This window comes from Pavona decussata, unplaced genomic scaffold (genome assembly GCF_977016875.1).
Source record: "Pavona decussata unplaced genomic scaffold, jaPavDecu1.1 SCAFFOLD_92, whole genome shotgun sequence".
NCBI lineage: Eukaryota > Metazoa > Cnidaria > Anthozoa > Scleractinia > Agariciidae > Pavona > Pavona decussata.
In genome coordinates, this window is record NW_028145509.1 from 4,702,046 (window position 1) to 4,714,415 (window position 12,370).

Sequence of the window (12,370 nt, forward strand, 5' to 3'; positions counted from 1 at the left end):
AATAATAATAATAATAATAATAATAATAATAATAATAATAATAACTTTATTACTTAACAAATTCTAGCTTTTCAAAGTAATTACAATATTCAATAAAATAAGTTAAACTACAGAACAAGTCTGTTAGTAAATGGGGTATGTTTTGTCCACAAGACTCCACTACGTACCGAATTTGTGTTTATTGTCCGTCAAACTCCTCTTTGAATATACCAAAAAACAATCTCCTACAACACGAGAAAAACAACAAGATCTCTTCCGACATGAAAATTATAGCGAATACGTGACGGAATTATTTTGCGTTTCCCTTGGGCAAAAACAAAACAATTTAATTCCTAATGAAAAAAAGTCTTGGCATTCTTTCTTTTGTCCATGTTTCATTGAAATGAAGCCAGTATACAGCTTCTTTTAAAGGCTGGTTTCCATATGTTCGCGGATCGCAGATCGCAGATCGCAAAAAGGTCTGCGATCGTCTGCGATCATATGGAAACTACTTCTGCGATCGTCTGCGATCACGATCGCAGGATCGCAGACGATCGCAGAAGTAGTTTCCATATGATCGCAGACGATCGCAGACCTTATGCGATCTGCGATCTGTGATCGGCGATCCGCGACCAGCCTTTAGATCTCTCTCCTCCGCAGAGGTTCGATGGGGCGTTATTTGTATCCGCTGAACGAAGTGAGTGCAGGCGCAAACGCTGATAGGGTTGACTTGGCGGCGAACCTCTGCGAGAAGCATGTCGTTTTCTTGTACATCCTTGTCGTTTTCTTGTACATTGATAGATTTCTCGGTTATCTCTAAATTTGACAGTTTCATTCTTGGCGGAAGTCAGCATTTACTTTGTCTCTACAGTTTGCGGTCGTTAATTTTAAGGTGAGATTTCACAATTTCTAGAAAAAAGCAAAATCGTTTGTATTCGAAGCCCCCCTTGAAACCCGTGGAGAGTGGACTTAGTACATTTCGTTTCGTGAAAGTCAACAATAGTCACGAACAAATAATTGCTTTTTCTGGGCTCGAAAGACCTTTTGGCCTTTTATAACCTTATTTTAAAGACAGTTGTTTCATCACAGTACATAACAAGCTTCCCGTGAGAACTAAATGCTAATTAAATCACCGAAAGATTATTATAACTTCTTCTGATTAAACTTGTTTACAAGATAAAAATATCAAGTTTGGTCGTTTCGGAGTATAGAAAAAAAATACGCTTTAATTAAAACATTAAGCTTACTTGCTCTCTTTTAAGACCGAATCGACAGTTTTTGTTTGGTCTCAGCTGGCAGACGTTTCCTCAATAAATCATTTCTTTGCATGCACTCTTTTATCTCCAAACGATCGCCGCTCGTGTAACTTGAATTTCATTCTTGTAGTGATGATTCAAGGCATCACAGCAAAATAAAAGCGTTTTCTAAACAGTCATCATGTGATAAACAAACTTTCCCCGATTTCTAAGCATGTAGGTAAGTTTTCGTGAGTACATCTCCCACATCGCGCAACATTTCAATTTCACATACACCCGCCATTTTCATGACATAAGTACGCACACCACCCTAGTTACAAAATGACTCCCCCGGATCGCAGCCATATTGGGCGTGGTTTCTGGCGGAGGCTCTTCCACGGAATTTTACGCCTGCCCTCCCTTTTCTCAGTGGAGCCTCTGCGGAGGAGAGAGCCTTTAGATTGAACATGGTTCTATCTTCTGCAATCGTCTGCGATCACGATCGCAGGATCGCAGACCTTATTGCGACCTGCGATCCGCAATCATATGGAAACCAGCCTTAAGGGGCAGCGTGAGGGAATATGGTGCATGTTATTTCAAAAGCCCCAAGTCACGTCTTGAAAAATAATTAATAACAAGATAACAGGACAACCCCTTCAGTGTGAAAAGACGCTCGTATCAAGTAATAGGAATATTAAAAATAAAAATAAGTTCCTAAAAAGTGTAAATTATATATACAAAACTATTCACGTGAGCTAGTTAACATTACGTATTAAGAAGAAATGCCTTTAGCACCTCACTGTTTTACAAACGACAGGCACGCTGTTATATAAAATGATCGTTACGCAACTTTGCAGTTCACCTTCGGAATAAAATATCACCACAGCTGCGTCTAGTTGCAACTACGTGCACGAAATTAATCATATTCAAATAATAACTCAAAAAGGTCATCAAGCACTTCCTGACTAATATAACAATGTCAAGTTTTTTTTTCTATTAATCAAGGGCACAAGACCTAAAGAATCGTTCAGAACTTTAGTGTCAGGACCGCAATTTAGAAAACCATCTTGGCAGCCCAGTGCTGCAAACACTCTGTTTGCCTCTCTGTCCATCTATTTCTCTGCCTCTCTGTCTAAATATCTGCATGTCTTTCGTTCTTGCTTTCTTTCCTGTACATGAGTTAACAGAAGCAGTACAATTAATTTCGAGGCCGAAAAAAATTGTGTTTATTTTTTTCTAACATGTGTTCGTACAATATGGTTCCTCCCACTTTAATTACAGAGAATACAGGAAGAGACTAAACCTGTCTGCGAGTAAAATTCAAAGGAATGACCTCGTTGCTGCCACTTATTGCGTTGTTCAGTTTGGACTCCTATGTTAGGTTTCGAGCAAAGTTTTCTAACTTGGCTTTTAATTTTTAGAAAACTTTATATTTTCCACTATGTTGCATCGATTGCCCGTGATGCTCATAATACCGAGGTAAACTCTATTTTAATCAAAGAAGACGCTAGAGAAACGGTTTAAGAAATAATAATGAACTCTTGATGAGCTATACTGAAAAAAAAGTCATTAAATGCTGCCTTTCATTGCAAACGTTGTAGGTGTGAGGCCAGGCGAAGCTTGGCTGCAAATTAATAAAGCTTGAAACAGTAAAACGTAATTACTCAGGAGGAAACTCAAAATTTACGTCGTTGAAATTAAGTGTTCATGTGCCACATAAAGTCAGGTCAATTAAGTCAAGTTAGTGACTGTTTTTGATGTGTTTGATAATGCCAGAAAGCTTCATTTATTGCATAACGACAAAACCCCATGATAGCTGTCACTAAGAAAAGACAAAATAAACTGAAAATTTCTAACAGTTTTCTTTCATTCTAAAAATATTTCACATTTCATGCCTGATTGGTTGAGTCAATGGATTTAGTGCTTTTCCTCGCAGTCGGTAAATTATTTAGGTAAACTCAACGAATTTTGCATATAAATAGGCCAGTGGACCTTGGAGACAATTGTCACTTGCATGCCAGCTGTTTTCAAAGTGTTCACTTAATTATTTATTCCCGGCACAAAAAGAAAAAAACACTTTCATGGAACCGCAAGAAATTAAACTGATCGACGGCAAGATGGAACACCAGTGAGCAGTGAGAAATAAGAATCAGAGTAAACAAGCTGATGTTATTAGGAGACTGAGTGAATAATCACAACAAAAGGTAAACTGCTGCGGTGTGAAACAGTTTATGGAAAATGAAGGTTTTAATCGATTACCTTGAAAATCATCAGAAATTTTCTCCAGCAGATTTCATTACCGTAAAAAAGCTTTGCTACCGTAAACTGTCAGATTTTCTTGAGAAGGTAGCCTTTGAAATTTTAACCGTTAATTTCACTCGAAGGAGTTAGCAACCTGTCCATCGGTGTAGTAGATCGTCAGAAAAAAATAATAATTTCACGATTTTTTAAAATTACTATAATCGGATATTAACTCTTCCACTTATTTTCCAGCATATTTAATATGGTGGATAAGCTATTTTTATAACTGAGGTTGACTGCTTTATTAAAGTATTCTTTAAATAGTACTGCTAATAAACAAGCAAATGCCAGTTTATTTTTTGGGTTTATTTTCAGCCTGCTTAATGCACTTCACGTATTTTGCAGAGATATATATATTTTTTTGACAACCCTTATAAAGTTACACAAATTACTTCTCCAGTTGCGCTAAGAAGAAGATGCTGATATCACACGAAATTTCAACAAAACTGCATTTATTTTAATTAACACAATATTTTGTATTTACCCTTTTAAAGGTGTTCACTACCTTGAGCTTCCTTAGACAAAACGTGCCTGGAACTTAACATCACAACGGACAGTCGCATCTACCGGAAAGGTACCTCAGAATTGCAGTTCTTGAGTGGTAATGATCGTGCCGCGACAAACTCTTCAGTTGTGATTGAAACGTTTTCATCAGAGGAGCCGACGAGCCTCAGTAGTAGAGGTAGTATGGTTGGTCCAGGGGATGCCGTATGGATATTGACCAGCGCTTTTATAATCTTTACGATGATTTCCGGATTTGGTCTTGTCGAATCAGGTAAGTATCGATTATCATCGCTGCATAGGCGCAAAATCGAAATTTACTAAAGGTGTTGTACAATTCCAATAGTTTCGCCGCTTCCTTCGATGACTGCGTCACTTCTGCGCAAAATGGCAGCTTTTTTCTTTATTAGGATCTCAGCATTTTTAATTCTTGCTAACCTTGATGTTATTCCTTTGAAGTGCTTCATGATTTTTATATTTTGTTACCTCGGGGCTATGTGTATTTTTCCTTTTCATTCGGATGATTTCTGTTTTTGTGTTAGTCTAGTGGCTTCTTCCTAAAAAGTATTTATTTAGTCTTTTTCTCATCAAGATCTCAGTAAATAACTGAAACACTAACTAGAAATTTAGATGTTTTTGCAAATGTATAGAACAGTTTTAACTAGCCGAACCCTGTATATTGTTTTTGTTATATTTTATTTTTATTTTTATACGCTATCTTTGGCTCTGACAAGACGGCAATTAACACGCATAAATTTACTTATCATTCAAAGGATTTTTTTGACCTGAAACCAAGTTAATTCAGGTGAATTTGCTTTGTCTTATACACGAATCATTTTGTACTTTCGCTGTCTACTGTATTTACTTATAATTATTGCTTGTAAAGAAAACGATTCCTCTGACCTCCAGTCCCTCTGCCGGCCGCCATAATCTTAAAGTATTGGCAAGTTTTTGAACCATAGTAATAATAAACAATGACATGAACCAAACAATGTGAATTCTGGAAGGAAGTGTGAGCGAATTAATGTAATCCTCGGGGTAAATTGTGAAGCGCAACTGAATAACGAGCGGGGAGATAAAAAAAAGAGAAATAACTTCTGTTTATTCCAACTGAAGAGCTATTTGACAGCATTAAAATGAACGTTATCAGAGACAAATACACACAGAGACTATTTTGGTAACCAGGCAACTTTTCTGGCAAGTACAGCGGGCTCAAGTGATACTCGGAATGTCTGTTTATTTGAAAAAAAATGTATTTTTGTTTTATTTTATTGCATTGTACTGTGTCGTACTGCACTGTATTTTATTCCATCTTATTTCATTTTAGGGATATCTATGTGTTAAAAAATACCCATTGTCGGTACTTTATTTATAACCAACCAGACATAAACTGAACGCAAGCCAGTCTAATAGCTCTTTTCGTTCTCCAACGAAATCAGCATAGCAAAAACCAGCAAGGTTACAAAACATTGAGGCATTTCATGAGTAAAACATATGGTCAATCTGGAGTTTGTACCAGCAACGAATATAATTAAATTATTTCACCTCGACAGGAAAGCCACAAAGCATGAGAGCATATGTCAACCTGAATTCCCGATTGAGGCGCGCGGGTGCTCCACTGTTCTGTCCTGCTTGACTTGGTTACAGCTAATAATAATGGCTAAATTGGCATCAACTGACCGGACATCACTGGTGCTTTATATATATTACTAAATCTTTCAACGGTTTGTTCAATAAGCAATGTCCTAGTCTAACTCGTGTCTGTACATGTCGGTACTCGTTAGTTACTCGTTAGTTAAGCAATATCCAAGAAAATTTCTCGTCACTCAGCGTAGAAGGTCATCAGTTTTTCGAAATTTGAAATTATTGAAGTGATCAACAGCATTTTAAAACTTATACGTTGTTCTAAAATAGGTTTTATTCTCTGTCAAATTTATGTGAACATATTTCAATATGTACTATAGTGAAGCCACATCTTCGTCAGTGTACCCACTAAAGTTGCCGTAGCAAAAATTTCGAAGACCATAAAGAAGAGACTTCAAGTGTCTTAGGCCTGGGGCAAACGTCGAATCTTAGCTTAGTCGAACTTAATTCGTCGAACCTGTTAATTTTGAAATAGGCGCATGAATGGTGCGACGTTTGCCGCGGTTAAGTTCGACTTGCCAAGTCGGATAATGCGACAGTGGTTCGGCGTTTCAGCAAACGCCGTTCTAAACACGCGGAGTAAAAATACAACGAAAATGGTAAAACTGTAAGATGTTTACTTATTTCGAATACAGGCCCGTAGCAAGGCTAAAACAACTGAGGGGGCTTAGCAAAATGGTGAAACAAAACTACCCCCGTCACTCAAAAACAGACTAATTTGGGAGTTTAAGATGCAACAAGAACATAAAAAAACGCGGTAGATTTAGTAAGTAAAACAATAACTTTGCACCTACATCACACTTTTTGGTACATTTTTTTGCCATTTCTTTTACGTGGACTACCATGTGAAATTTCCTAATTTTACGTTTGAAGGAGGACGTAACCAAATGATGACAAATTTTTCTTTCTCTTTTAAAATTTGGCTTGAACCGGGCAGTAAGAATCGGACTGTGGGAGCATTGTGGGACATTTGTATTGCTATAAATGATCGGATGTCTTAGAAAACAAGTCAACTCTCTCGTAAGCAACCACCCTTGGTGTACGGCAAAGTGGTCGCTTACGGGAGGTGGTCGCTTACGGGAAAGATCAACAAAATAAGCGTAATACTGGATTGATTAGTTAATTACATAAACATTTTACCTTAGCAGCTAAAATTAGGTAAATAGAAACTAATTTATTTGATTTTTTCACATCTATTCATTCTTCTGATGAAACTTTGTATAAAAATTCAGAACAGATCTGTCCCGTTTACCTACAGATCTAATTATAGCCATCTTCTCTGTCTGTAAACTGTTATTATCTGTCACAAATTTCTGCAAGGCTGATCGGACTGCGTAGAAAGATTAACACGACAGCGACATGATAGAGACCAAACCCAGAATCAGCAGAAAAGCAAAACTTTCCTTCACAAGTACCTGGCCAAACCATGTTAAAAAGAACTACAGCATATCGTATCTGAAAAGATCTTCGGTCCAAAACATAAAAGCAAACAATCTGCAAGGAACCGCACAACGAAAATGCTGCAAGTATACGCAGGATCTGTCAGCGGCAGTCCGGGGTAGCGTCATTAAAAATTGAACCTTTGTCACTTCTAAGTAATGATTTACTAACGATCATACGTGATTATGTTGGGTGGTCGCTTACCAGAAACAGAAAACAAAAGAAAAGGACGGTGTAATTTCTGGCCTAAAAAGTGGTCGCGGTCTCTTAAGAAATTTGAGTGGTGGTCGCTCGAGAGAGCTCTTGAAACAGTATTTAACTGAGGAAGCAAAATGGTTATTTACGAAGTGGTCGCTCACGGGAGGTGGTCGCCTTCGAGAAGTGGTCGCTGTGAGAGAGTTGACTGTAGTTTATTTCAATAGCTTTTACGGCTTGAGATTGGTTGATTTCGATCCATTTTGGTTCTTATTTCCGATTCACAAGGTAGGGGTGCCTTTGTTGCTGTTGTATATGAAAACAAACTGTTAGCCAAGGAAAGTGACAGGAAGTAAACACCTTTTTAAAGGTTGTGAAAAGGGACTTGCAGCGTCAGAGTTCAAGACTGATTGCTGCCCATTAATTTGGTTAAATTATTTATTTTTTGGCAGATTGTTTTTTAACTTCCAAAAATTCTGGGGGGGGGCTCAAGCCCCCCCTACCCCTCCCCCTGCTACGGGCCTGGAATAGATGACCCGAATTTTGAAAAAATGACCAATGGAAACTTAATTGCTTTTCCGCGTGGAAAGACACCGAATCACGTGTTTTTTTGGTCCGAGAGGGTTTAGAATGATGCAATATAAAGAGAGAAGAAAGAAGAGAGAGGAAAGGGAGAGAAAGACTCTGTTACCTTTTGTTTTTATACTGGAAACTTTGGAGTGAGTTGTTTTTTAACTAAAAACAAACCTTTCACACCGCACAGTCAAGGAAGCATGAAGTGAGCGAGAACGCTTTTTAAATTCAGGAAGCTTTCCTAAGTTTAGCAGACTCCCAAGTAGTGGTTCTTAACAATAGCCTGTTGTTGCGAGAACAATAGACCATTGTTAAGAAACAGTGCTCAGGTCAATATAAATTAACATGTTTATTTTCAACAAGATAATTAGTATAATTACACTTTTTTGTTCAGGTATGGTATCGAGGAAAAACGAAGCGAACATCATGGTCAAAAATGCTGTTGACGTCATATTTGGCGGCTTGGGTTTCTGGATGTTCGGCTTTGCTTTCACGTTTGGAAATGACCGCGGGATGAACGCGTTTTCTGGATTCGGCAACTTTTTAACTGACGAAGAAGAAACGCGAATGGGAGAAGTGTTTGCACTTTATCTCTTCCAAGTTGTCGTTTGCGACAACAGCAACAACTATTGTCTCAGGAGCAGTTGCTGAGAGAATGAACTTGAAGGCGTACACGATTTTTGCGTTCACAAACACTCTGACCTATTGCTTTCCAGCCCACTGGGTTTGGGGAGAAAAGGGGTGGCTTAAAGGAATGGGTGTGGTCGATATGGGAGGGGCCAGCCCAGTGCATCTTGTAGGAGGAGTAGCGGGGCTTGTTGCCACTTTGATGTTGAAGCCTCGGGTGGGAAGATTTAAAAGTGCTCCAGGAGGTGCACCGTGGAAATATAACATGGGATGTCCAACGAACGTTTTACTTGGTACGTCAGTTCTAATTTATGCCAGTTAACATGTGTTTTGACTAAGAAAATACATTCTATAATAACATAAGGGAAAAAACATTGTTATGATTTTGCTTACGTTCTGAAGGTTTTGAACATTCTGATTAGTTAATCCTATCTAGGCTGCAGGGCTTTTTTTTTCATCTTCTGGGGTCGGGGGCCGAATGATACTCGTGGGATAAGCAGTGCCTTCAAAGATGTTTTTTTTTTTTTTAAGGTCCACGGCGATACGTGACGGCGTCTTATAACGCGCAATTTAATACGTTATCATTGCCAAACGGCGGACATATTGGATCCACCAAACAATAGGGGAAGACTAAAATGAGCTAACAACATTAAATTTCCCATAAGAAAAGACATTTTTTTCTTTGCTTAAAACAGAAACATCCCAATTTCTGAAAAATCTGCCTGTCAAAATATTTTTGCCATGGCAGTTAATATCAAATTTAATGAACACTAACCGACCACATCAAGTCATTTCCAGATGAATTTCTGAAGAAGTCACGAAGTTGCATGACGTTTGCTAAAAACATTCAAAAAAGTTATTCAGGTTCAAGGCTGGTCACCGTGGGCAGAGTCACCTCCCCCACCCCCGGTCTACAAAGAGTTAAAGTAACTTTATCTACGCCAAGCGCACCTATGAAGCTGGCATCCAAAGGGCCATAAAACGACTCTAGAACCTGCTAGTCAAAAAATAGTGTTCCTTTTAAAGCCGGACATATCGTTTTCACCTTTTGATTTTTCTTTGAGTTTCTGATACCTGACGAGGAAAACGATTTAAAATTCTGTGTTTGTGCATGCTACCACTATTTTTCCTTTATTTTATCTTCAGGGATGTTCATGTTGTGGTGGGGATGGCTCGGTTTCAACTGCGGCAGCACTTTTGGCGTCAGCGGCGGAAAGTGGAAACTTGCTTCTCGTTCAGCGGTGTGCACCATAAATGCGTCATGTGGTGGTGGAGTGTTTGGAACATTTTACAGCTATATTAAATGTAACAGGTAAGTTTTTACGAGGAAAGGAGACGCAAACTAACACAGGGATGGACAGATTTGGTTAATGTGGCTAGATTACGTATGGTAGTAGATTACGACTTTTCTCAGAGATAGTAGAAAGAGCAAAACGCGCGAGTATGCACGACAATCACGTGCCGCGTGGAGACACAACCCGAGGGCCTCTCGGCTCTCGTGGGAGGCAATTTCGCGCTCGGTCGTTTGTCATGCTCGCTCTACTACCCCTGGGAAAAATAATAAGAGACTTTTAGTAATCTAAGATATAACTATTTAACTTGTCTAACGGGGAGAAAATCCTAAGCAAATGAAGTAAACTGAAGCAAGAACAAAATATCCCAACATTACATCATGTTCTTGTGTGATTACCAATATAATTATTATTTATTTTCCTATTTGCTGTGTGTTTGGTTTTATAAACCTGCCTACAAGTACATTGTAAGTATAACCGCCTTTGTTTTTACAGTAAAGGCGGGTTCCAATAACTGAGAACTAGCACATAAAGTTACTGAAATATAAAAATCTCATGCAGCTTGTTCATATATCTTGAGGTCAAGCACATGCTTATGCCTGTTCTTGTGTCGCTAATATAAAGTACGCTTTAGTATGATGAAAGCCACGCTTAACGATTGCACGTTTGTTCAGTGACGTATCAAACTTTGCCTATTGTTATGGTTGACTTTTTTAGAAGACAGTAGGGCTTTGGTTTCTCATTTTAAGGGACTCTTCAATTGTGTGTCGTTCGCGCTTAAATCAGAGATAATCGGCAAATTGTCGGTGATGACATTTTATCACTTAATGGGGGTCTAGTGACGGAAAATGTTAAGTGGGACACCAAACGACATGGGGTGGGTGAGTAGCTGCATTGTCTCACAGTCGCGCAGTGAACTGATTGTAAGCGCGATGCTTTTTGCATAGTTGCATCCTTTTTGCGACCGAAATTGCGTCAGTTAAATTACCGTCAGGACATCGAGAAACGTAAAACCACTCATTTCAACACAATTCATGCTTTTGATTGAGGTTTCGTTCCTCGGTAATGATACACGTTGGCATAACTTCATTGGAAGCAACCCCTCGAAGACGATAAAGAGCGTGATGAAGTGCTCATGCACGCTCTAATTTATTTCACAAAACTTGGCCCGCTTGTTTTCATAGTTGATCATTTAATTCTTTCTAACTAAAAAATTAGGAGTTTCGAACAGCAGAATAAAACTCGCTTGGGTTCAAGGTTGAAAGACATATTTCATGAGCCGTAAGTGCTAATTGCTTGTATGTGTTAAAAAGCTGTGGGTAAAGTTGATCAAACTACGCATACCATTTTTTTTTTCTTTTTTTGTTTGGTGACGAAAATTCTTACTTAGTAGCAATCTAATTTACCCTTCCCAGGTTAGAAATTCCTTCTTTCATGACTGGGGTGCTTGGAAGCCTGGTCAGTATTACAGCTATTTGTGGCGTTGTACGACCTGGAGAGAGTCTGGCTATTGGCTTTATTGGTTCAGCGATTGCCATAGTTGGTTGGCAGCTGCTAAACAAGATCCACATCGATGATCCTGTAGGCGCCATTTCCACGCATGCGGGTGGTTCCATCTGGGGCATGATAGCCGTTGGACTGTTTGTGGAGAAAGACAACCTCAAGAAGCCATTTTCCACCACATATGGTGCTTTCAAAGGCGGAAACGTTAAAATATTGGGCGTGCAGCTCTTGGCTTGCGTTTCTATTACAGCTTGGACTGTTGTGACTGTTTTCATACAACTTTACATCATTGATAGATGTGTTGGGTTGAGAATGTCAATGGAGGATGAGATCCTTGGGGCAGACGCGTACGAACATGGAATTGACCAATCACAAGAGAATACCGAGGGTCACGTGAAGCCTGTGCTGGCCTCTCAAAACAGAGTGTTTCCAGAGCAGGCATGCGAAGTCCCGGAAAATTCAGGGACTAATTCAAACGAAAATGAGAGACGTTGCGATAACAGGGTCGACAGATCTGAGTTAACGCTTTATGATCAACCTATCACCACAAGGACAAGCGATGACATCCCACAAAGAAACCAAACGGACCATCAATGCAGTGAGGCCAATAACATACAGATTTCTTATAATAAAAACAAATCAGAGAAAAGCTACAACAGTTCCAACAGCTCGTCCAGAAACAGATGGAGTAGAATTGCCTTGTCCAGGGGTAGTCGACTCAACACGGGCAACGAGGAGCACAAAGACTCTAGGGGCCCCTCCCTACAGAACAAAAAATCTCCTATGATTATCACCCTTACGCCAGTGGATGGCGATATCGAGTATTTAGACTGAGTGTTAGCCACTTACTGTACGTAAATTGAAAGATTAACTATATATACAAGAACAATCAAAGTTTGAAATCTCCGTACTAACTTTGATGGTTTGTTAGGAGTGACAGGTTAATGCCGAATTACACTTTTCGGGTCAATAACAAATGTCGTGTAGGGTTTGGAATACAGACTGTACTCAGTTCTACTAATGTTTCGAACGAGAAAACAGCCTGCGAAACAGCTGTGATCACTAAGACAGCAAAACTGT

At 39.0% G+C, this 12,370-nt stretch overlaps 1 pseudogene across 1 annotated transcript; it reads left to right on the forward strand.

Moving 5' to 3' along the window:
• Positions 1 to 3,285: 3,285 nt before the first annotated feature.
• Positions 3,286 to 12,346, forward strand: LOC146474009 (putative ammonium transporter 3; annotated as a pseudogene). The gene is made up of 5 exons (XR_014866339.1): positions 3,286 to 3,418; positions 4,010 to 4,290; positions 8,263 to 8,788; positions 9,642 to 9,807; positions 11,203 to 12,346. The product of XR_014866339.1 is annotated as a putative ammonium transporter 3 (transcript).
• Positions 12,347 to 12,370: the final 24 nt, after the last annotated feature.